Below are 23,297 nucleotides of genomic sequence, written 5' to 3' on the forward strand. Positions count from 1 at the left end.
AGGAGGGCTGGGCTAAAAGCTTAGCTCTGTGTAAAACACAAAGATGAAATGTTTTGACCATCTCCCTCCCCCAATTTCCTTCACAGCTGCTCCCTGAAGAAGAAACAATGAGATATTGTTTGTGTGTGTGTGAGAAAGACAAAGTGCATTTCATTCAAAATATTGTGGGGTTTTTTTGCTATGTGGATTTTCTAATTTAATTTTCTTAGTCGGACTGCACTTTGAAGTTCCAGTAAGGATGAGTTACAATGTTTTCAAACATCTGGTGTTTATTTTTCATTTTTGTGTAAATGAAAAATCAACAATCCCATTTCCTGAAATGGAGCAGGGGTTCTACCCCATGTGGTCCCTGGTCTGGAATGTGGCTTAGGCAACAGAGAGAAGTTTAGGAATTGGAGTTGACTTTCTGTGTGATCCTGGGTAAGCCACTTACTTCTCTGAGCCTCAGTCTCCCCACTGTGAAGTAGAGACGAGCATTTCTGTCTCCATCAGAGCTTGGGGTATAGGCTAGATACCAGTTCTGCAACAGTTGGGGCTAAAAGCTGAGAATGCCAAAGGTGTCTTCTGCAGCTCCTCTCTGTACCTTTAATGACCCTCCCAGTCACTGTTTGGGGTGGGGTTTAAGTCCAAGGGTACTTCTGGTTGGGCTTTATGTATCTCTGTGGAATGAGCAGCTTAGACTCATGAATTGGATTCCACGCCTTTGTTATAGGCAGGAGGTATTTTTGGTGGCATATAGATAAGATAGTACCTTTGTAGGATACTTAGATCCTAAGTAAAATTTATTTTCAAATTTGTTAGTAATAGAGAAAAATTTATATAATTAAGCATTATAAACATTAAAACAACAGCCCAGCTGGAGTGCCTCAGTGGTTGAGCATCGACCTATGAACCAGGAGATCATGGTTCAATTCCTGGTCAAGCACATGCCTGGGTTGTGGGCTCCATCGCCAGTGGGGGGCATGCAGGAGGCAGATGATCAATGTTTCTCTCTCATCATTGATGTTTCTACCTTTCTCTCCCTCTCATTTACTCTCTGAGATCAATAAAAATATATGTTAAAAACAAAACAGGCAGAAGGAACCAAGATGGTGGCATAGGTAAATGCCTGTACTTGCTGCCTCCCACAACCACATCAAAATTACAACTAAATCCGGGTGTGTTGCTTTTTTAATTGGGAGGTCACCTCTAGGGAGGCCACCTGGAGGAGCAAGGAGTCCCAGCTCCACACCAGCTCCCTAGCCTAGGGTCCCAGAGCTGGGGAAAGAAGTCCCTACAGGCCCATAAGAACTACAGACTGTAAAAACCAGTGCAGATTGGGGCTGAGTGACACACAGGCTTCTGGAGATCCAGATGCTCCTCTTAAAAGGCCAGCACCATGGACTGAACTTACAAGTTCCTGCTTCCTCTGAGCTCAGTGCCAGGCGAGACTCTGGGGGACCCAGACACATAAGGGGAGAAACTGGACTGTCTGGCATGGGGGCAAGAACACGGGCTCAGCTTTCTTCCAATGGCAGATGCTCACAGCAGTCATTGTTCCCATGCTGGGACCTCCCTGGTGCAGGGCTGACTGGCAGCCATTTCTGTTTGCTCAGCCCTAGAATTCCCTGAGACCCTGCCCCACCCAATTTACAACCCAACCCAAGCTGTGTATAGCAGCTTTTGCAGATGAATGGCCTGTCATTTCTCAGCCTAAAACCTGTCAAACAAGCTGCAGCTGGGTCAGAGAGCCCTAAAGATATCAATAAAATGCCCAATGCCAACACCAGCACCAGCCTGCCTTGCTTCACAGCTGGGCCTCATCTGGGAACTTCCAAACCCAATACAAAGAGGAGGAATCTGCAGATCTCTCTGTAGCTCCTGCTGGATGGCCCCAGGCAGTGGCTGACTTTGCACCTCCCTAGAGACCCAAGAACCAGTGTACCCAGTGGTCAGTGTGAGACCATACCAGATTACAAGTCTACACATCCATAAGCAACACACTCAAGGGGCAGACTCAGTGAGCACCAGAGCCCCACTGAAGCAAGTTGTGCTCCGTAAGGGTGTCTCGTGCACAGCAGCTCTTCCAGTGTAGACACAGCTGGTTCTTATAGTCAATTGGCCTGGAGGTCAATTCCTCCCAGTGACACCAACAGCAATCAAGGCTCAACTACAACAAGACTGTGCACACAGCCCACAAAGGGTGCACCAAGAGTGTCCACCTCAGGTGATTGGGGAGGCTGAGCCACTGGGCCCTATAGGACACCCACTACATAAGGCCACTCAACTCAAGGAGAGTTAGCAGCTACCCAATACATAGAAACAAACACAGGAAAGCAGCCAAAATGTGGAGACAAAGAAACATGTCACAAATGAAAATAATTGGAAGAAAGCAAACTACTGGATATAGAGTTCAAAACCACAGTTATAAGATTATTCAAGAATATTCTAGAAACCTCTGAGGAACTTAGTGAGACCTTCAAGGATCATAGTGAGAATTCCAAAAAACTGGAAAAGGACCAGTCAGAAATTAAACAAACACTGACTGAAATAAAGAATAATATACAGGAATTCAACAGTAGACTAGAGGATCCTGAGAATTAACTCAATGATTTGAAATATGAGGAAGCAAGAAACACCCAACCAGAAGAGCAAAAAGGAAAAAGAATCCAAAAATATGAAGACAGTATAAGGAGCCTCTGGGGCAACTTCAAGCATACCAACATTGAATTATGGGGGTGCCAGAAGAAAAGAGAGAGCAAGATATTGAAAACATATTTGAAGAAATAATGACAAAAAACTTCCCCTACCTGGTGAAAGAAATAGACTTACAAGTCCAGGAAGCGTAGAGAACCCCAAACAAGAGGAATCCAAAGAGGACCACACCAAGACACATCATAATTAAAATGCCAAGGGCAAAAGACAAAGAGAGAATCTTAAAAGCAGCAAGAGAAAAACAATTAGTTACCTACAAGGGAGTACCCATGCGACTGTCAGCTGATTTCTCAACACAAACTATGCAGGCCAGAAGGGAGTGACAAGAAATATTCAAAGTGATGAATAGCAAGAACCTACAACTAAGATTACTCTACCCAGCAAAGCTATCATTTAGAATTGAAGGTCAGATAAAGAGCTTCACAGACAAGAAAAAGCTAAAGGAGTTCATGACCACCAATCCAGTATTATATGAAATGCTGAAGGGTATTCTTTCGGAAGAGGAATAAGAAGAAAAAGGTAAAGATAAAAAATTATGAACAACAAAGTGACAACAAATACGTATCTATCAAAAAGTGAATCTAAAAATCAAATGAATAAAAAATCTGATGAACAGAATAAACTGGTGAATGGAATAGAAATCAGGGGCATGGAAATGAAACAGATTGGTGATTCTCAGAGAGAAGGGAATGGGGGGGGGGGCGTTCGGGAAGAGATTAGACAAAGATCTTATATGCATGTATGAAATACCTATGGACACAGACAATAGGGTGGCGAGGGCCTGGGGTGGGGTGGGAACCAGGTGAAGGGGAGTTATGGGGGAAAAAAGAGGGACATCCATAATAATCTCAACAATAAAGATTTAAAAAAAATAAAAACAAAACAAAACAAAAGCACAACAGCAACAGGAGTGAATCCATAACATACTAAACTTTGAGAGCTCTTTTGGGGGATATTTACCTTTTCAGGAAAAGAAGGGATTCTTATTCTTGTTCAGGGCACTGACTCTTGTTGTCCCTCCTATAATACTTTCCCCTCAGAACACTGAATGCCTCCCCCCATCCATATTCCTGATCAAATATCACTTTTTATTTACTTATTTTATTTTAAAAAATATTTTTTATTGATTTCAGAGAGGAAGGGAGAGAGAGATTATAACATCAATGATGAGAACCGCTGCTGCCAAGTCACTGCAGCTCAGCAGCTCCTGTATTGAGCATCTGTCCCCTGGTGATCAGTGTGTGCCATACCAACTGGTTGGTGGGCTGGTCGGACAGTCACTTAGCCTTTTATATATATACTAGAGGCCCGGTACACAAAAATTTGTGCACTCGGGGGGGAGGAGGGGTCCCTCAGTCCGGCCTGTGCCCTCTCGCAGTCTGGAACCCCTCGGGAGATAACGACCTGCTGGCTTAGGCCTGCTCCCGGGTGGCAGAGGGCAGGCCCAATCCCTAGGTGCAGCCCCTGGTCGGGCTCAGAGCAGGGCCGATTGGGGAGTTGGGGCGCCTTCCCCTGTCATGCACAGAGCAGGGCAGATAGGGAGGTTGCGATGCCACCCTCAGTCACGCTCAGGGTAGGGCTGATTGGGGGGTTGGGGCACCGCCCCCTGTCACACTCAAGGCAGGGTCGATGGGGAGGTTGCGGCACCACCCCCTGTCACTCACAGAGCAGGGCCCATCAGGGGGATTGGGGCTCCGTACCCTGTCATGCACAGAGCAGGGCCAATCAGGGGGTTGGGGCGCTGCCCCCTGTCACGCACAGAACAGGGCCCATCAGGGGGGTTGAGGCTCCGTACCCTGTCATGCACAGAGCAGGGTCAATCAAGGGGTTGGGGAGCTCCCCCCGGTCATGCACAGAGCAGGGCCGATCAGGGGGTTGAGGAGCTCCCCCCTGTCACTCACAGAGTAGGGCCAATAGGGGAGTTGGGGCACCACCCCCTGTCACACTCAGGGCAGGGCGGATCAGGGGGTTGGGGCGCCACCCTCTATCACCCACAGAGCAGGGTCGATCAGGGGGTTGGGGTGCCGCCACTGTCACGCTCAGGGCAGGGCCGATGGGGAGGTTATGGCTCTACCCTGGCACACACAGAGCAGGGCCTGTGGTGGTGGTGGTGGTGGGGGGGGGGGGCGGTGGGAGTGGAGCACCGCACCCTGTCACGCACAGAGCAGGGCTGATCAGGGGGTTGAGGTGCCGCACATTGTCACACACAGAGCCGCAGGGCAATCAGGGGGTTGGGGAGCTCCCCCCTATCAGGCACAGAGCAGGGCTGATCAGGGGGTTGGGGCACCTTCCCCTGTTATGAACAGAGCAGGGCGGATAGGGAGGTTGTGGCCCCGCCCCTTGTCACACACAGAGCCGCAGGGCGATCAGGGGGTTTGGCTGCTGCCCCCTGTCACACTGATCCCGGTGCTGGGAGGCATATTACCCTTTTACTATATAGGATAGAGGCCTGGTGCATGGGTGGGGCTGGCTGGTTTGCCCTGAAGGGTGTCCTGGATCAGGGTGGGGGTCCCCACTGGGGTGCCTGGCCAGCCTGGGTGAGGGGATAATGGCTGTTTGCCGCTGGTCACACACCCTTCAGGGTGGGGGTCCCCACTGGGGTGCCTGGCCAGCCTGGGTGAGGGGATGATGGCTGTTTGCAGCTGGTCACACACCCTTCAGGGTGGGGGTCCCCACTGGGGTGCCTGGCCAGCCTGGGTGAGAGGATAATGGCTGTTTGCCGCTGGTCACACACCCTTCAGGGTGGAGGTCCCCACTGGGGTGCCTGGCCAGCCTGGATGAGGGGATGATGGCTGTTTGCAGCTGGTCACACACCCTTCAGGGTGGGGGTCCCCACTGGGGTGCCTGGCCAGCCTGGGTGAGAGGATAATGGCTGTTTGCCGCTGGTCACACACCCTTCAGGGTGGAGGTCCCCACTGGGGTGCCTGGCCAGCCTGGGTGAGGGGATGATGGCTGTTTGCAGCTGGTCACACACTCTTCAGGGTGGGGGTCCCCACTGGGGTGCCTGGCCAGCCTGGGTGAGGGGATGATGGCTGTTTGCAGCTGGTCACACACCCTTCAGGGTGGGGGTCCCCACTGGGGTGCCTGGCCAGTCTGGGTGAGGGACTGAGGGCTGTTTTCAGGCCGACTGAAGCTCCCAACCGCTCCTTTTTTTCTTTTTTTTTTCTTTTTTTATTCTGGGCCAGCTTTAGCTCTGGCTCCAACTCTGAGGCTTCTGCTGCTGTAAGAAGGTATCTGGTTTGTTTGGGTTCTATAATCGAAACACTGTATAACTCCAGCTCTAAGATCCCGGCCTCGCTGAAAGCAGGTTTCTGAGGTTTTGCTTAGCTTCTATATTCGTTACAATGTTTCTTAAACTGCAGGCTCAGAGGCCGGCAAAGCAGGCAGGGAGCGTTGGTTTCCTCCGTCACTGAAGCAAGCAAGCCTCATGTTAGTTTCAAGCTGCCTGGCTGCCGGCCGCCATCTTGGCTGGCAGTTAATTTGCATATTGCCCTGATTAGCCAATGGGAAGGGTAGCGGTCATATGCCAATTACCGTGTTTCTCTTTTATTAGATAGGATACATTATACTTTACCTAAAAGTATATCCTTTATTTATGTCTTTTCTTGTTTATTGTGTTTTCCCCACTAGACTATAAGCTCTGCAAGTGCAGAGAATTTGTCTCATTGACTTACTGCTGTACTCCCACGTAAGTGTTCAATAATACTTGTAAAATAAATGGAAGGGACCTGTCTACTCAAAGAATTTACTGAGCATTCTAATATATGCAAAAGGAACTAGAGGTAATACTTAAGAGACTTATACTTGAATTGTTTTCTTGAGAAAGAGCTAGCCTGTAATTTTCTGTTTCTTTTTTTAAAATTTTATTTATTTTTTTTATTTCAGAGAGAAAAGGAGAGGGAGAGAGATAGAAACATCAACGATGAGAGATAATCATTGATTGGCTGCCTTCTGCACATCCCCTATTAAAGATCGAGCCTGCAACCCAGACGTGTGCCCTTGACCAGAATTGAACCCGGGACCCTTCAGTCAGCAGGCCAACGCTCTATCCACCAAGCCAAACTGGCTAGAGCTCTGTGTCTTTTTTTATCAGCATCACATTTGTCACCAAGAAATACTCTTGTTCATGTCATAAAAAAGAGTATTTCTCTCTACTCTAAACAGTTGCCGTTTTTCACAAAGCAATGTTGTTGGTTTCCAAATGTGTAAGTTGGATATCAATATATTTATGTACTTATTCCTCAATATTGAATCAATAACTGTGGGGCTCAAAGTACTATACTAAGAAGTCCCAGCATGAGAAAAATCACATTATCTTTTTGTGTTTCAGTTTATTTTTTCCTGCAAATATTCATAAATGATATAATTTAGGGAAATCCTCTCTCTACATATTTCTGTGATGTAGAGCCATGCACAAGTTCTTAGGTGCCTTAAACCAATTCAGACCTGTGTTCTAAACCAGACTTTATTTAAAACCCACCACCCAAAGTCAAATTTTTTTAATTCCAAAATAATACACATTTGTTGTAAACAATTAAGATAGTAGGACTCAGAAATGCACACCTCAGAGATAACCATTGCTATGTTTGTATTGTTTCTTCTAGGTATTCCTAAGCAGGTCCTAATATAACAAAAATAGCGACAATGTTCAGTGTCCTGAAACTTGCTTCTTTTCATGTACGAATGTATTTCTCCAAATCAACACACACAGGACAACCTCATTCTGTCACCACTGCAAAGCCTTGCTTTTACCTGACAGCTCATTTCTTCAAGGAAGCGGCCTGTGGTTTTGCAGGAAAGCAGCTCTTTGGTTGGATGATCTTTCAGTGTATAGGTGATTGCCTCGGGGGCTTCTCTATAGGACCCTCAGGGAAGACGAAATGATTTTTGGTGGATAAAAAACAATCTCATCTTAAAAAAAAAAAAGTTACCCTGGTGAAACCTCTACTTATTAATAAGTGGTTCTTTCAACTACCACAGTCAACCTGTATGCTCTTCCAAAGTGGTTTTTCTTTCTTAGTTAAAATAAAGGGGAAACATAACTGCACTCTTCATGTGAAAACCCAGACTAAGAGTTTCCCATAACACAAAGTCACTCTTCAAGAGGCAGCTCCAAAGTTCCCCTCTCTGGAATGTCTTCCCGAATCCTCGCCGCTCCAGGCAGGCTTCCTCACTCTCTGCTCTGTGTCCACAGCCCATGCTACGCTGTTCTCCATCACACTGAGGCCTCTGTCTCCTTCCGGAGCTGTCAGATCCTTCAGAGTAGATTTGTCTTGTTACCCCTGGTAAACGGCCTACGTGTTTACTGGATGTGACTGGATGATTACATGAATACAGAATGTTTAATTCTCTTTACATGCGGGATTTATTACATACTTCATGATTTTTTTCACTTCTTCTTTCCTCTCCTTCCTTGCCCCTTATGGCCATTTTCTTTATCACTAGGAGCTGGAATGAGGTGAGAATTTAATGGCACCAAGCATCTGATGAACCAGAAGAAAGCAATCAAACGGATAAAAAACTGAACTTGATATGGCTCCAGGGAAAGAATTCTGAACTGGAAGGCAGGAGGCCTGGGTTCTAGTCCTAGCTCTGTTGCTAACTCATTCATCCATCCATTCAACAACACATGCCAAGCACTGCCATGTTCAGGCACTAAGTCCTGCAGATGTAGTGGTGAAAAAGAAAGACATGCCTTAGCTCTTGTGGGGCTTACCTTCCAGGGGAGAGTCAGATACAGAGACAGGAAAATATACATGAGAGCCTAGGGTGACATGCTAGGGAGAGACTGGGTGGCTACTTTAGTTGGGTGGTTAGCAAGGGGCCTATTTGAGTACTTACTTCTAGGCTGAGATGTGAATGATAAAAAGAAACCAGTCACTCAAGGATCATGGGGAACAGCATTCCAGAAACAAGTGCCAGTTCTAAGACTTTATTTGAATTGTTTTCTTGGGAAACTCTCTGAGAGAGAGAAACAGAACCCCATCCAGGAAATTCTTAGAACGCTTTCCTGGGAAATTCTTAGAACCCTACCAAGGGTTCCAAGATGGGAGCAGATTTTGTGTTTCAGGGGACAGAAAGACCAGTGTGGCTGGAGTGGAGAGGGCAAAGAGGAAAATGATTCAAAATGAGTTTGGATGTAGGTAGGAGCCATATTATACCTTGCTTTGGGAAATTTGGATTTTATTTTATGTACAATGGTAAACTATGGGAGGGTTTTAATCAAGAGCATGAGAAGACCATTTAGGCTGCCCCAACAAGAATGAATTGTAAAGTGATTACAGAGGGATCAGCTGAGAAGCTATTGTAGTCATTCAGGTAATGATGGCTTGGACTAGACTGTACTGAAAATGAAAAGAAGAGGATGGATTTGAAATATGCTTTTCAGATAAAGTGGACAAGACATGCTGATGGATTGAATATGGAAAATGAGAAAAGAGGGGAATTAAGACTGACTCCTAGACTTATAGGTTGAACAACTGGGTAGATGGTCATGCCAATGACTAACACTGGGAAGGTTGAGGAAGGAGAAAGTTTGGGAGTAAAACTCAAGAAGTTTTTCATGAATAAATTATACCTGAGTTGTCTACTGGACATCCAAGTAGAAACATTAAAAAGGCAGTTGGATATTCAAGTCAAGTTTGGGGGGCAAGTCAGGGCTAGAGGCAGAGATTTGGAAATCATAAGCACATAGATGGTCTCAAAGTCACGGAACTGGATGGAGTTACCAAGAGAAAGCATACAGTAATAGAACGAAAGTATGCTCAGGGTAGATCCCTGGTACCCTCTAACTTATAGAGGCTGAGTAAAGGAGAAGGAGTCAATAAAGGAAACACAATGAACAGAGGACAGTGAGCTATCACAGAGCCAAGGGAAGAAAATGTTTCAAGAAGGAGGAAATCATCAACCTTTGCTGAGAGGTCAAAGAAGATAAAAATAAAGAAGTGACCACTGGATTTAACAATATGGAGGTCACCGGTGACCTTGACAAGAGCAGTCATTATGGAGTAGAGGGGTTAGAAGCCAAATTTGAGTTGGTTGGTGGAAGGAGTGGAGGTAGCAACTCTCTTTAATATTGAAGGAAAGGAGAGAAATGGTTAATAGCTGAAAGTAGACATGGAGGTTAAGAGAGATACTAAGAGCATGCACATGAGGATGATTTGGTCCAGAAGAAATATTAACCATGCAGGAGAGGTGGGTGGAGACTACAAGAGCAACCCTAAGTAGGAGACTGTCATGGAATCTAGAGCACATTTCGAGAGGCTAGCTTTTGAGAGGAGCAAGGGTTCTGTGTCCATAGAAACAAGAGGGAAGGCAGAGAGTAGGCCACCAGATGCAGAAAGATATATAGATTTGGTGGTGAGAAGATGCAGGATTTTCTCTTTGGGTGACTGTGGTCAAGGCACGTATCTTGCTGAGATATGTTGGAGAAACAAAACAGGTCTGCTCTGATCATGGTGACTTCTCTGAACACAGTCATTCTTCTAATTATATCTACCCTAACATCTACTTTATTCAATAAGGGACATAGAGGGGAAGGTGCAGGGTTCAACCTAGAACAAATTATCATACTAGCTCCTAACTATTGAAACACGACATATCAGGTTCTGTATAGGTGCCTTCCACATATTAGCTCTAATTGTCACCACACCCTGCAAGGCAGGGATTAGTACTGTTCTTATTAGAGAGATTAAAAACCCGAGGTGGAAAGAGGTGGTCAAGCAGCTTCTCTAAAGTGCTGAACTGAGGATTTAAACCCTGAGGTGTGACTCCAAACTCACACTTTTAACCATCATATTGCCCAACATAGGAAAGAGTGAAAGGGCTCAGCTAGGAGAGTGGCCAGGGGTTAATGTCCTCAGGTTAAATATCTATCAACCTTCTTAGCAGAGAAAGATGACACTGCTCATTCCTTCCTTCCTTGAAAAAGGCCACCTGAAAGCCATTTAGTCTACAATCTAATGTTATCATCGGTCAAATTCCAAGAGCTAAGACATCTGCTGCCACTTAGTAGTGCATTAGATGAGTCCTCAGTCAAGTTATTGTGGCCTTCGGCTTTTCCAGATGTTTGCTGGAAAACAATCTTCTTCTGGTTTTGTAATCCTGTATAAAATGAGGTAAGTTCTTATGAATACATACAGGGCAGCAGGGCCTTGACCATACCTTCCAACATGGAAAAAATTCAGGATTTAAAAATATATATTTGTTATTGATTTCAGAGAGAAAGGGAGAGGGAGAGAGAAACAGAGACATCAATGATGAGAGAGAATCATTGATCAACTGCCTCATGCATGCCCCACACCCTCAACCCGGGCATGTGCCCTGACCAGGAATCGAACTGTGACCTCCTGGTTCATAGGTCAATGCTCAACCCTGAGCCATGCCAGCTAGGCAGAATTGAGGATTTTTCCATGCATAAGCAATAAGAGTTGTTTTGTTTTTCTTAATTTTCTAAAATTAAAAAACAAAACAAAACACAAATTGGTGGAGAGAGTCCAGGTCCAGAAATAGGACAGTGAGGCTGTTGCCCTGGTTCTCTTACTTCTAGCTGGGTAAACTCATAGAGTTTCCCAAGCTTTCAATGGGGAGTTCAGCCATCAGGTGTTTATAATATAGAATCCATAGAATTTCATGGGAAGTTGATAGAATTATATTACAGTATAATTGACAAAATTCCATTAGCATACCATCTTGGAACTAACCTTTTTAGCCAAGTCCAATAGAGTGTGGAGGGGTGAAGGGCAGTTCCCAGTGCTGGTCATCAGAGAGGTCAGTACATAAAAGGTGATGGAGCATCATATATGGGTTGGGCCCAGGCCAACCAAGGGTGAGATGCAAACTCTTGGATGCTGTCATCGTCTGGGTATTGGGGCTTCAGATGTGCATTTGGGAAGCACTCTTGAGAGACTGAGATGTCTTGGGGGTCATGTGCTGCCTCCAAGGACAAGAGAAAGTGGCAGCAGGAGGAGAACCTCAACCTGGCCCATCCTTCTACTTCCTGTGCTATCTCGACTCCTGTAACACAGCTTCTGATAATAAAGTATAATGTCAAATAAATCCCGGTTATAAGAGTTATCACTGATTGATCAGCCAGCTATCAGATACTGGACACTTGTTATGCTGGATACCTTGCGTATATTCTCCTTTAAGCCAACAGCAACCACGTTAGGTAGATGTGATTATAGCTATTTCACGGAGAAGAGAACAGGCTCACAGAAGTTAAGTATTGTGCCCAACATGGTGCAGTGAGTGGCTAAACTGGGATTCACACCCATTTCCACATTTGCCTTCTCGTGGATGAGAGCGATTGGCCAGTCTCTTGGTCCAAGGCAGTCCTTTCCCTTTTAGAGTGAGACATGATTTCTATGTTTCCATCCAAGTCTCTAGGAAAATGGCCAAGTTTTATTTATTATTTACTTTGTCAAAGGCACTTGTTGTATTGTGTCTGGAGTTTTGTGTTTGACCTGGAAGACTTCTCTTAAGTTTTCTAAAATTAGTGTTTACAAGTAGATCCTCATTAGAGCTATGAGGGGACTATTATTGGATTGTAGGACCACAGTACACTCCATTAAGAATGGCAAGTGATTTTTCTTGAGCTACTACTCCTGGAAGGGGCAAGTGGGTGGGCAGACGAGTGGGTTTAGGGGACAGGAGGTGACTGAGACCCACATACTTCATTGATTTAGGATTTGGGTGGAGGCTGTATGGTAGAGTTGTTACAGACTCAAGAATAGGTCAGTGCATCCCTTGATCTTGCACACTTTGCATAGACTCTAAGAGCCAGTGATTCAGAATATTGGTAGAGTGAGCTATTGGGGTACTCTTTGTGCTTTTCTTTTCCAAAGATTTTGTGTTGGTGACTCTTCCTTAGACCAGTGGCCCTTAACTCTAGTTACATATACTTGGGGTGCTTTTAAGAGTGATTCTTGGGCCCCCCCTCCAATGATTCTGACTTCATGGGTCTGTGTGAAGGCCTGGCATCAGTAACTGTTAAAAGCTCTGCCAATGGTTTCAATGTGCAGCTAGGGTGAGAACCACTGAGCCATGGTCTTACTTGCCTTTGGACATCCCACTCGCTGCTCCTTTACCTGAAGGCCCTGCTGCCCTCTTCACCCAGCCAACTCTTTCTTGTCCTCCAGGAAGTCTTCTCTGAAATGCTGCCTGGGCTCTGTGACCCTCCTCTGTGCTCCTGGGGCTGCTTGCATCAACTCACTCTAATACATCACACAACATCCCAGTCTTTGGTTCGTCTGTCTTTCCTACAAGGTTGTGGAAAAGAATATGGCCTTACTTTTTTTTTTTTTTAAAGCCCCAACTTACAGCACAGTGCATGGCACAAGGTAGGAGTTTAGTAAGTGTTTGTTGACTAAATGAGGGTGTGAATATATTTCTGAGGAAAGAATCAGAAAAGGGGCCAGACTTGTATCTGGTCATTCTCTGTTTGCTGAGGGCCCTGAAGACATCGCAGGAGAGCTCAGCATGAGTGTTTTGGGGGAGGTCTGAGGTTGAATGAGAACCTGACATTTGGAAATACATGTGTTCAGTTTTTTAAAAAGTCTTGCACATGCTGTCATGATGTATACCACCACACACAGCAAGTTTTTAAATCTCAGCCCTGCAGCCCCAGCTACCACTGTGCAGCCATCACCCGGCCCAGAGCATCTACTCAGCTTGAGTCAGCTGCCTCTTTGTCTCTCACAGAGTTGCTGGTTCTGTCTCAAAGGAACAAAGAAAACATTCTGACTGTGAGAGAATGGCTTTCAGAGCTTTCCTGATGTAGCCCTGGAGAGAAGACACTTCCACTTTTATTTCTATCTGTTCAGTGGAAACCAGCAGAGGTAGGGGTATGTCCATGGCCTTCAATCATGAGATTCAGATAAAGACATCAGTGGCAGAGCTTCCTTGGAGTAGGCACTCTGAGGTGTCTAGGTAGGATAGCTGTACCTTTAATGAAAATGGAGAGAGACAAGGAGGAGGAGAAAGCTGCTTTTATTAAGAATCTACCCAATGGCACTCAAATACTATTTCAGGAACTCCGTGTGTTGGTTAATTCTTCTACTCCTTACAGCAACCCCATGAACTAGAAATTGTCTTCATATTATTTTCACCTTTAAGTCACTATTCTTTGACAACTAAATACTTTTAGCCCCCAAATTCTCCCCACCCAGCCTTTCCTACATTTCTATTTCATCCCTTCTCTCTCCCCATTGGCAATATTTTATCTCAAGCCACTATCTAATTTGCCATGAGAAAGTTCAAGTGTCAATAAGCTCACACCATATGTCACAACCTTAGTGAGAGTTGCATTTGGACCTGGGTCTTGGGTTAAAGGAACTTTCTCTATTGAGACAATGATGCTGAAACTTACTAAGGTTCCCTAGTTTCTGACTAATCCCCTTAGATTTCCTTTTGCCTTCCTTATCCCCAGGCTTAAATCTTTAACTTGGTCTTATAAATCAATCATTTATTAATTTAACAAATGTTTACTGAGCACTTCCTAAGGACCAGACATTTTGCTAGACACTAGGAAGATTCAACATATAAGATAAAATCCTTGCTGTAGCCAGTTTGGCTCAGGGGATAAGAGTGTCAGCTCGCTGACTGAAGGGTCCCGGGTTTGACTCCGGTCAAGGGCACGTACCTCTGTTGCAGGCTCGATCCCCGAACCTGATCGGGACATGTGCGGGAGGCAACCAATCAATGTGTCTCTCTCACATCCATGGATGTTTCTCTCTGTCTCTCCCCATCCCTTCCACTCTCTCTAAAAGAAAAATCAATGGAAAAATATCCTCAGGGGAGGATTAACAAAATAAAAAATAAAAAATAAAAAAAATCCTTGGAGTTTGCCATTCGAGGTCTTTTCCCCTCTAAGTAGTTGCTTTGGTCACTTGCCTTCAGCCTCCCTCACCTAAAGCAGTGGCTTTTACAGCAAAAGCTGGATGTGGCCATTAACCAGGCAAACTCCTGAAGATTCAGGAGTTCTGCATCCTGTCATAAATGGTCCAGGGCAACTCTATTCTGCCCATCAGGAGGCTGCAAGTGGTCTTTTATCTTCCCCATCCCCAAGCCACTTCCACTCAAGAGAAGGACAAAGGTTAGGGACCCTCAGGACCCCACAGTATCCGAAGTTATCACTCTGGAACTTTGAGACCACAAGGGGGTACTCTGGTCTCCAGAGCAAGAAGACTATTGACCTGAGGTGGGCCAGGAATGTTTTTATCTTTGGTGTCATGAACTCTCAAGTAAACATGACTTATAAACATTTTGCCCTTAATGATTAAATGTCTGGTTTCCTGGTACATTCTGTATATTTAAACTGAGCTGCTTTGACGTAGTTAAAATAACAAACATTTAAGAAAACAAACTTTTCAAGAAAAAATATGTGAAAGAAAGATTTGGCTCATCAAATCTGGTTCAAATAGGGAAATTTTAACCATGAATAGAAGGTCTTTGGTTTTATTATAAAGGCTTGGGAGGGGCTCATCTGAAGAAAGACTCCTGGACCTGAAGGAGGTTTCTACTTTTAACCCTAAGGGATGAACACACATTTGCCTTTTTTTCCCTCTCTTTCTCTACAGTTTGCCCTGAGATTATCTTCATGTTGTTATAGTAACTATTCCAGCTCGAGAATTCCACTTCCTGGAGACTTACCCTAACTCACTCAAAAGAACCCAATCGATGCCCTAAAGATTAAGCATCAACCTAACACACCCCTTGTCCCTATTCTTCCAGTAACCAGGAACCAGGGTTGTGGAATTTCCCAGAGGCTTGCACTTCCATTTGAGGGGAAGTGACTGGATTTCCCAGGACTCTCTCACTTCAGAAGGGTCATCTGAAAAGATGTCCATGGCCTACTTAGAGATAATCACAAATTCCGTTGTGGTAATGTGCTTGGGCAGGGCTGGCTTCAACTGAGGCCCTGAGGGAATGTGGTTAAAGCTGGGGAGAAGGAAAAGTTTAAAAAAAAAACAACCAAAAACCCCAAACAGCCAAAAAACAAACAATGGTACAAAGGAGACACTGTCCCAGTGAGCAGATGAGTGGTGGGGTCGGCACAACACAGGTCACTTGTACCAGGCCTCCCACAGCACCCCTGTTGGGTCGGGAGGAAGCACATTTCTGGTCCAGGGCCAGCCTGGGCTGAGGAAATGGTTCAGGGGATGAGTGGCTACACTAGGACATCCTGCGGAGCAGAGGGATACCCACAGGACTTGCTACTTGAAAATCAGATGTGTGGAGAGTACTCCTCAGTTCTACTACCTGAGTGTTGCAGCGTAGACTGCCAAGTAGGTTAATTCAAGTGGCATAGTGAACATTCCGGCTTGAAATACGTAGTTTAATTCCTATTCAGATTAACTCACCAGATCTTTAGGCCTCGCCAGGATCTGTGGACACAGGTATGGGCTTAAACATCAGGAGGTGCCTTTAGACCTGCAGCTGCTTCTAACATATGTGATCTCAGGATGCACCCAGACAGTTGGTTATTCTGCATGCTCTTTAAGGCCCCTTCCTTTCCTGAGCCTCTATGATTTTATAGAGGCCAGAAGCTAAACAGTGTTAAGAATGAGTCATGCTGTGAATGGGTGGATAGCAGAGGGAAGGAAGGATTCATGTGACTGAACATATCCTCTGTGTTCCTAGACCCTACTCAGACCCCGTGAGACTCTTGGGAAGGAGAGAGTTTGTAGTCTCCTCTCAATGATGTTATGGCCAACAAAGGCTTATCCTACTTTGACTTAGCTTAATTTTGGTAACTTGACAGGCTGTTATTGTTTATACCCAGGGATTGCATCTCAAAAGAACATAGGTCTGTGAATAAAAACACAGGAGGGTTTCAGGCCCAGCTTTGTCACCAACTTGCAGCTGAAGGCAGTTCCTCTTCCAGATCAAAGTTTCATCCCCTTTCTTGCCACTTTAAAATTCCATGACTGTGATTTGGAACCTAGTATGGGAAGCAGACAGGACCCCAGGTAGGTCAGGGGAATCACAAAAGGAAGTTAGGGGAGGGTCATATTAGCTTGAGAACCATTTAAACCCTTGAATTGTTACATAACCCTGTACATATCTTACGTTAATCCTCACTTGAGGGACACCCTTCTTTCCAGTGACTTTTAGAGAGAGTGGAAAGGAGTGGGGAAGAGAGAGAGAAACATCGATGTGAGAAAGACACATCTATTGGTTGCCTCCCCCACACACCCCAACCAGGACCAGGACCATAGATCAAGCTTGCAACCCAGGTACGTGTCCTTGATGGGGATTCGAACCTGCAATTCTTCGGTGCGTGGGCCGATGCTATAACCATTGAGAAACACTGCCCAGAGCCCCTTTTGGTTTTCTCTGTGTGCACTCACCATGGAGAAGGAAAGCTAGAGAGATAGGTATAGGGTGAGGAAGGAGGGCATTTGGAGAGTGCTGTTGGGAAAGATGCTTCTATGTTGTAGGCCCTCTAGCCTGGGCACTGGGAGGAATATAGTCATGGGAAAACAGCATCTGCTATTCTCTTCAGATGAAATTGTTTTCCTGAAACAGGAAATGCAAACACAGGTTCTATTTTTCTGCCCTATGTTACTCTAATGGGAATAATAATAGTGGTGCAATCAAGAGGGTGATTAATAAATCTATCTTAGGTTCACAAAGGTGCTGTAGGGAAGCCAAGACTCCCCAGGAAGGATTTGGAGATTTTGCAAATTCCAAACTATTTTCCTGATGAACTGTAGTAACCCACCACAAGACAGAAGAGATGGACTCAAGTTCCAAGTACATGTGTCCTCATAGAGCTTGTTTTGACACCAGAAGAATTTCATCTGTGGGTCATTCTCATGATCTTACCCCCATGAGCTTGTTTGGCACCCAGTCTAGTGGACGCTTGGTAAACGCAAAGATCTGTCTCTCCAGCATGAAATAAGTGGCTGAGAAGGGGAATATTTCATGTTCCATGGGTTAGTTTATTTGTAGCAACAAAACAGACTGGTTGGTTCTTCCACCAAATTGCAGGACAGATTCTTTCAGGGGAAGGATTCATCATCAATGTATGATGAAGTGTTGTGACTGAGAGATCAGGACCTCAGACTTCAGGAGAAAGACGTTTTATGATAAGCCTTGAGAGGTCAGACCAGAACCAGTCTTGAGATTTTAGTGAACCCCCTGAGCCATACTGGAGGGGGTTGAAAGAAGTGCCTGGCTAATTTTGCACAGGTTTCTTTGGTGGGAATAAAAGGTCATGCTCTCATGTAGTGCAAATGAAACCCAGAACGCAGACACATGCAGTGTTCCCATAATGCTCCCCTTATAAGATGTCTGGTCCTTTCCCTTCCATATGCTTCTCAGGCACTGAAGGTCCCTTTTCTGACTCTCCATCTGTCTTCATCCTTCACACCCCTTCCCAAAACTACCCTTCGTGCTCATCTCACCCACTTTTGTCTTGATACAAATGATGGGAGAGGGCACTAAACTTGTCTCCTCACCTATCCTTCATATGTCAAGAGGGCCCCCGGCCTTGCTTGGTTGAACTGTCAAACTTGGGGATAAAATAAGGGAGAAGTCTGAGAGAAGAAGAGAAGCTGAGGAAGACCATGGACAGAAGCCAGCTTGCCTCTTGTTGACTCACCTTTATAAGGAACTAGAGCAGGAGGAGGCAATGCTCTCAGCAGCCCCCAGGATCTGTCTCTTGCTTCAACAATATTTGGGCAGGATATACCCACCTTCTAGCCTCTGACCACCTTCCAACCTCTTTTCTAGTCACCACCTTTGGAATGATCTCAGCCACCCCCAGCCTCTGAGACCACCCAACCCCATTTTTTGAGCTTAACTCCTTATTGCTGAGCAACCATGAGCTCCCAAATTAGTCAGAAATATTCCACTGAGGTGGAGTCTGTTGTCAACCGCCTGGTCAACTGGCATCTGAGGGTGTCCTACACTTACCTCTCTCTGGGCTTCTATTCTGACCTAGACAATGTGGCTCCAGAGGGTGTGGGCCACTCCTTCTGGGAGTTGGCCCAGGAGAAGCTTGAGGGTGCCAAGCATCTCTTGTAAATGCAAAACAAGTGTGGCAGCCAAGCCCTCTTCACAACCTGCAGAAGCCTTTCCCAAGATGAGAGTGGTAAAACTCAGGGATGCTATGGAAACTGCCATGGTCCTGGAGAAGAACCTGAACCAGGCTCTCTTGGAACTGCATGCCTTCGGTTCTGCCTGCACAGACCTTCATCTCTGTGACTTCCTGGAGAACCGTTTCATGGATGAGGAGGTGAAACTCATTGAGAAGATGGGCAACCACCTGACTAACCTCCACAGGCTGGCCAGGGTGAGTATCTCTTCAAAAGGCTCACCTGCAAACATGACTAGGAGCCTTTGGAGCCCAGAGGCCTTTGAGGGGCACCTCTCCATCTCCCTGGCTTCTGCTTGAGCCTTTCCCTTCAACCACTAGACAGCGTTTTAACCACACTAGAGCCCTCTCCCATGCTGTAGACTAAATAGAAATAATAAAGCTTTTTGCAGAAAAAAATAGTTCAGGAGGAAACTGAGAAAATAAAATTTAGCTCTCCAAAATTTAGAACAATCTTAACCTTCCTTCTGTGCTTTATTGAGGCCATCTTAGTGCTTTGTTTAGGAAGGTTTGGGCAAAGAAACTTTTATCCTTTTTACTGCCAGTAGGTTTTATCCAGCCATGGAAACAGGGATGAAAAGCTTGGTCTTCAAATATGCCCTGGTTTTCATTTAAAGCCAGATATCTAATTCTGTTTTAATTTTACTTTATACTGCTTATTAGATCCACGAGACAGTGATAATTGCATTTTTCATGTCCACAAACACCATTTCTTAACATCTTTTCTTTCTTTAATCTTTAACCATGTAATTCTGCAGCTATAATCCTATCTAATAAAGAGAGAATATGCTAATTGAGCCTCACACCATCGCAAAGATGGCAGTGCCCACAGCCAATAAGTAGAGAATATGCTAATTAACTGCCCTGCCCTCAGAGATGGTGGTGCCCACAGACACAAGATGGCAGCACCCAGTCCCTTCAGCCCTGCTGGGGCAGCAGGAGTACGGCAAGGCCAGGCCCGGGTGGGCCCGGCCGCTCCACGCACCTGCCTCCAGAGTCCCCCAGTCCCCTCAGCCCCCCAGCCTCCCAGGGCCAGCCCGAGGCACAGGCAAGCCTCAGATGGTGGTTGCCCAGCCACCCAGGGGTGCCTGAGGTTCAGGTAACCAGGGCCAGCCGAGGCTTGCGCTGCCAGCAGTGGCAGCAGGAGAGGTGTGATGGGGCGTCGCCTTCCCCTGATCACCAGGTTGCCTCCTGCCCCTGAGGGCTCTGGGACTGTGAGATGGGGCAGGCCGGGATGAGGGACCCCCCTCCAGTGCATGAATTTTCATGCACCGGGCCTCTAGTACATAATAAATGGGAAGTTATCTCTATTTGTTTTATTTTATTTATTGTACTTTTGTGGAAAAATATAGTATATAGTCTTTTAGTTGATATAAGGTATAAAGATCAAGGAAAGTCTAATTCAAGTTGAAAATCAGCAACATTTGGCAGGTGATAAACTTCCCCAGGGTTCCATGTCTGAGAGAAATTTGAGCACAAAGTACAAATATTATATTGTTGATCTTCCCTATATCTCACTTGCCAATGATATTGTAATTTTAGAAGTAGCATCTATACTTTAAGTGGCTCATGCTGAGATGTAAGATTCTGCTGGCAATATTTATTTTAAAAACTTACAAACACTAGTTCTCTTTTCTTATTGCTCCAGCCACCTTAGTGATAGCACATAAAAGCACTTTTGTAAGTGTTTTGTGTATGGAATGATAAGGTAATTCACATTCAATGAAAAAAAATGTGGAAAACATAGGAAAGCACAAAGAGGAAAAGCACAATGGAACTAGTAATCCACCCGTCAGTGAGCACCTTGGTTGACAGTTGTCATTTCTGACATATAGAGATAGAGTCATAGGGGCAGAGAGCCATATGTCTTTTTCTGCTTAATCCTTAGCCGAGGATATTTTTCCATTGATTTTTAGAGAGACAGACAGAGAGAAACATCAATTGAGGGAGACACAGTGATTGGTTGCCTCTTGCATGCACCCTGACCAGAGCTGGGGAACCTGCAACCAAGGTATGTGCCCTTGACGGGAATCTAACCTGGGACCCTTCAGTCCATGAGCTGATGCTGTGAGCCAAACTCAGAGCATGGCCCTAGCCAAACCAGCTAGGGCATGGCATACTTCTTTTAAAACAAAAATGAGATTGAATGGAGGGTTAGGGAGACACAAATGTGACAGAGATGCTGCAGTTGCATCAGAGTTGATGCAAGACCATCTGACAAAGTGGAAAATCTGAGCTAGCTAAACCTGGGGCCTTCCAGAACAAAATTCTAGAATCTGACCTTGACTTCCTCAGGGTGCAGTTTAGTTGTATTTCAGTAGTTCTAGTTCTGGGGTATTTGTGGCCTGCTCAGGTCACAGCAAGTCATGAGAAAAATCCTGTCCCTTATGGAGCTCTCATTCTAGGGAGACCAGATGGACAAGTGCCTGTTGCTGCTGTGCCAGTTCATTCATTCATTCATTCATTCATTCATTCATTCATTCATTCATTCATCTAACAGTGAGAGCCCACTATAATGACTCTGTAATGTGTCAACTTGGCTAGGCTGAACCACATTTTCCAGAATTTCCTTTCTCATGTGAGATTTGGAGGGTAGAAGAAAAGCAACAGCCATTTTTCAGTTCACACACATTGTCTCTACATGCTCACCCGCCACCTCCCCCGGATCAACTTCCATGTCTCCTGGGCTGGCTGTGGGCATTCACCTCCATGATGACAGGCCCTGCCATTGGACTTGTCAGCCTTGTTAGCGTCTTTGCACTCTGTTCCACTTTCCAAAACCCCATTCTGACATATCTGGTATTGCTTACCCTCCACTCTTGCTGTGCCCTGCATTTCTTATTTATTTATTTATTTAAAAATAAATAAGGATATTCCCCCAAATGATTTTTAGAGAGAGTAGAAGGGAGGAGGAGATACACAGAGAAACATTGATGTGAGAAAGAGTCATCAATTGGTTGCCTCCCATTCGCAACTCAATAGGGGGCTGGGGAACAAGCCTGCACCAGAGGTACATGCCCTTGACTGGAATTGAACCCCGAGACCCTTCAGTCAGCAGCCTATGCTCTAATCACTGAGCAAAACTGAGTAGGGCTGCATTTTATTTTTCATTGGTTAAGGAAACCATGATATGTCACTTATTATGAACATTTTCATTTATTTACTTATTCATTCATTCAACAAATATTTTAATGAGATTCTCTTAAATGGCAAATGCTCTGCTAGGTGCTGGGGATACAGTGGAGAACAGAACAGATGTGGCCTCTGCCCTCATGGAGCTTATAGTCCAAACAAGAGGACAGAACAAAAAAATCAATTAAACAAATAAAACTAGATTAAAAATGAGTGGGGCTGTGTGAATAGAGAAAAGTGGGCCAGGGTAGACAGGAGGTAGTACTAAGATAGACAGGAAGCCCTTTGTGTCCAAATGCATTTTTACATATTAGAAGGTCAGAAAGATATAGACCTATTGAGAAAGCAGTTTTTGTTAGAACTGTTCATCCATTTGAAAACTACTCCATAGAGATTAAATTTCTTGAGAAGAAATGAGTAGAGAAGAAAAACTAGCAGTCTGAGAAACCCATGTTTAGGAAGAAAGAGGCAATCATACAAGATTCACTGGGAAAAGAGGAAAGGGTGGGTCTTACCCTTTTGTTCTGAGGGAATGCATTGAAAGCAAGTCTTGTATTCAGACAGAGCCTATTTATTTAGAATTGTTTATTGAGTGTGATCCTAGTCCATGCCATAAAAAACCTCTCAGTGAAGGGATGGGATACAGGGAGAACTCTGAGCAAACAGGCTTGGGACCAACACCTGGGGTGGGTGTGTGCACTCACTCTCTTTCCTTCACAGAAACCTGCTTGACTAGTCCATTCTAGGGAAATGAACAAGGTGATGGCTCTGCATTTTCTCTCCCGCTACCTGGGAACCAAGAATGAATCCAGTCAGATGGGCTGTGAGCACCAGGAATTACCCAAGTTATAATATTCCCCGGGTAGTGTCAATTCCCTGGTCAGGGGTTCCTGGTGACCCTGGAATAATTCCCATCTGCCACAGAGTGGAAGGGTCGTGACTTTATTTTTTGTGTGTCTCCTCACAGTACCAAGCAAAGTGCTGTGCACCCAACAGGGGAATCGATGCTTATTGATTACTTCACACAAAGCTTTCCTCCTGTGCAAAGTCAGCTTTTAAAGCTTTTTGAAGTTGGGGCCTGAAGTGTGGACTCAGTACACAGAGACCCCAGCAGGGAGGTAGCAGGTCTTCTTCTAATGTTTCCCATAATGTTTCCAGGTCTAGTTACTGGCTTTGGATCCAGAGGAACTGTGCTCCTCAGTTTAGGACTTCCACGGATTAGAGGAAGATCTAAACGATGAGGTAGGAACCAAGCCAAGCCAATGTGATGAGGAACAGAGTAAAGCCCCTTTCTTCTCAAGTGAGAACATGGCTTTCAAAACAAGAACAAACACTGTTCTTCTGGAAATTCCAAAATTTTCCCTACACA

General features: G+C 45.2%; 1 pseudogene; it reads left to right on the plus strand.

Annotated features, from left to right (window-relative positions):
* The first annotated feature begins 18,522 nt into the window (after window positions 1-18,522).
* On the plus strand, window positions 18,523-19,035 carry LOC132229254 (ferritin light chain-like; annotated as a pseudogene).
* Window positions 19,036-23,297: the final 4,262 nt, after the last annotated feature.

The sequence above is a fragment of the Myotis daubentonii genome, chromosome 3 (assembly GCF_963259705.1).
Source record: "Myotis daubentonii chromosome 3, mMyoDau2.1, whole genome shotgun sequence".
In the NCBI taxonomy this organism is placed as follows: domain Eukaryota; kingdom Metazoa; phylum Chordata; class Mammalia; order Chiroptera; family Vespertilionidae; genus Myotis; species Myotis daubentonii.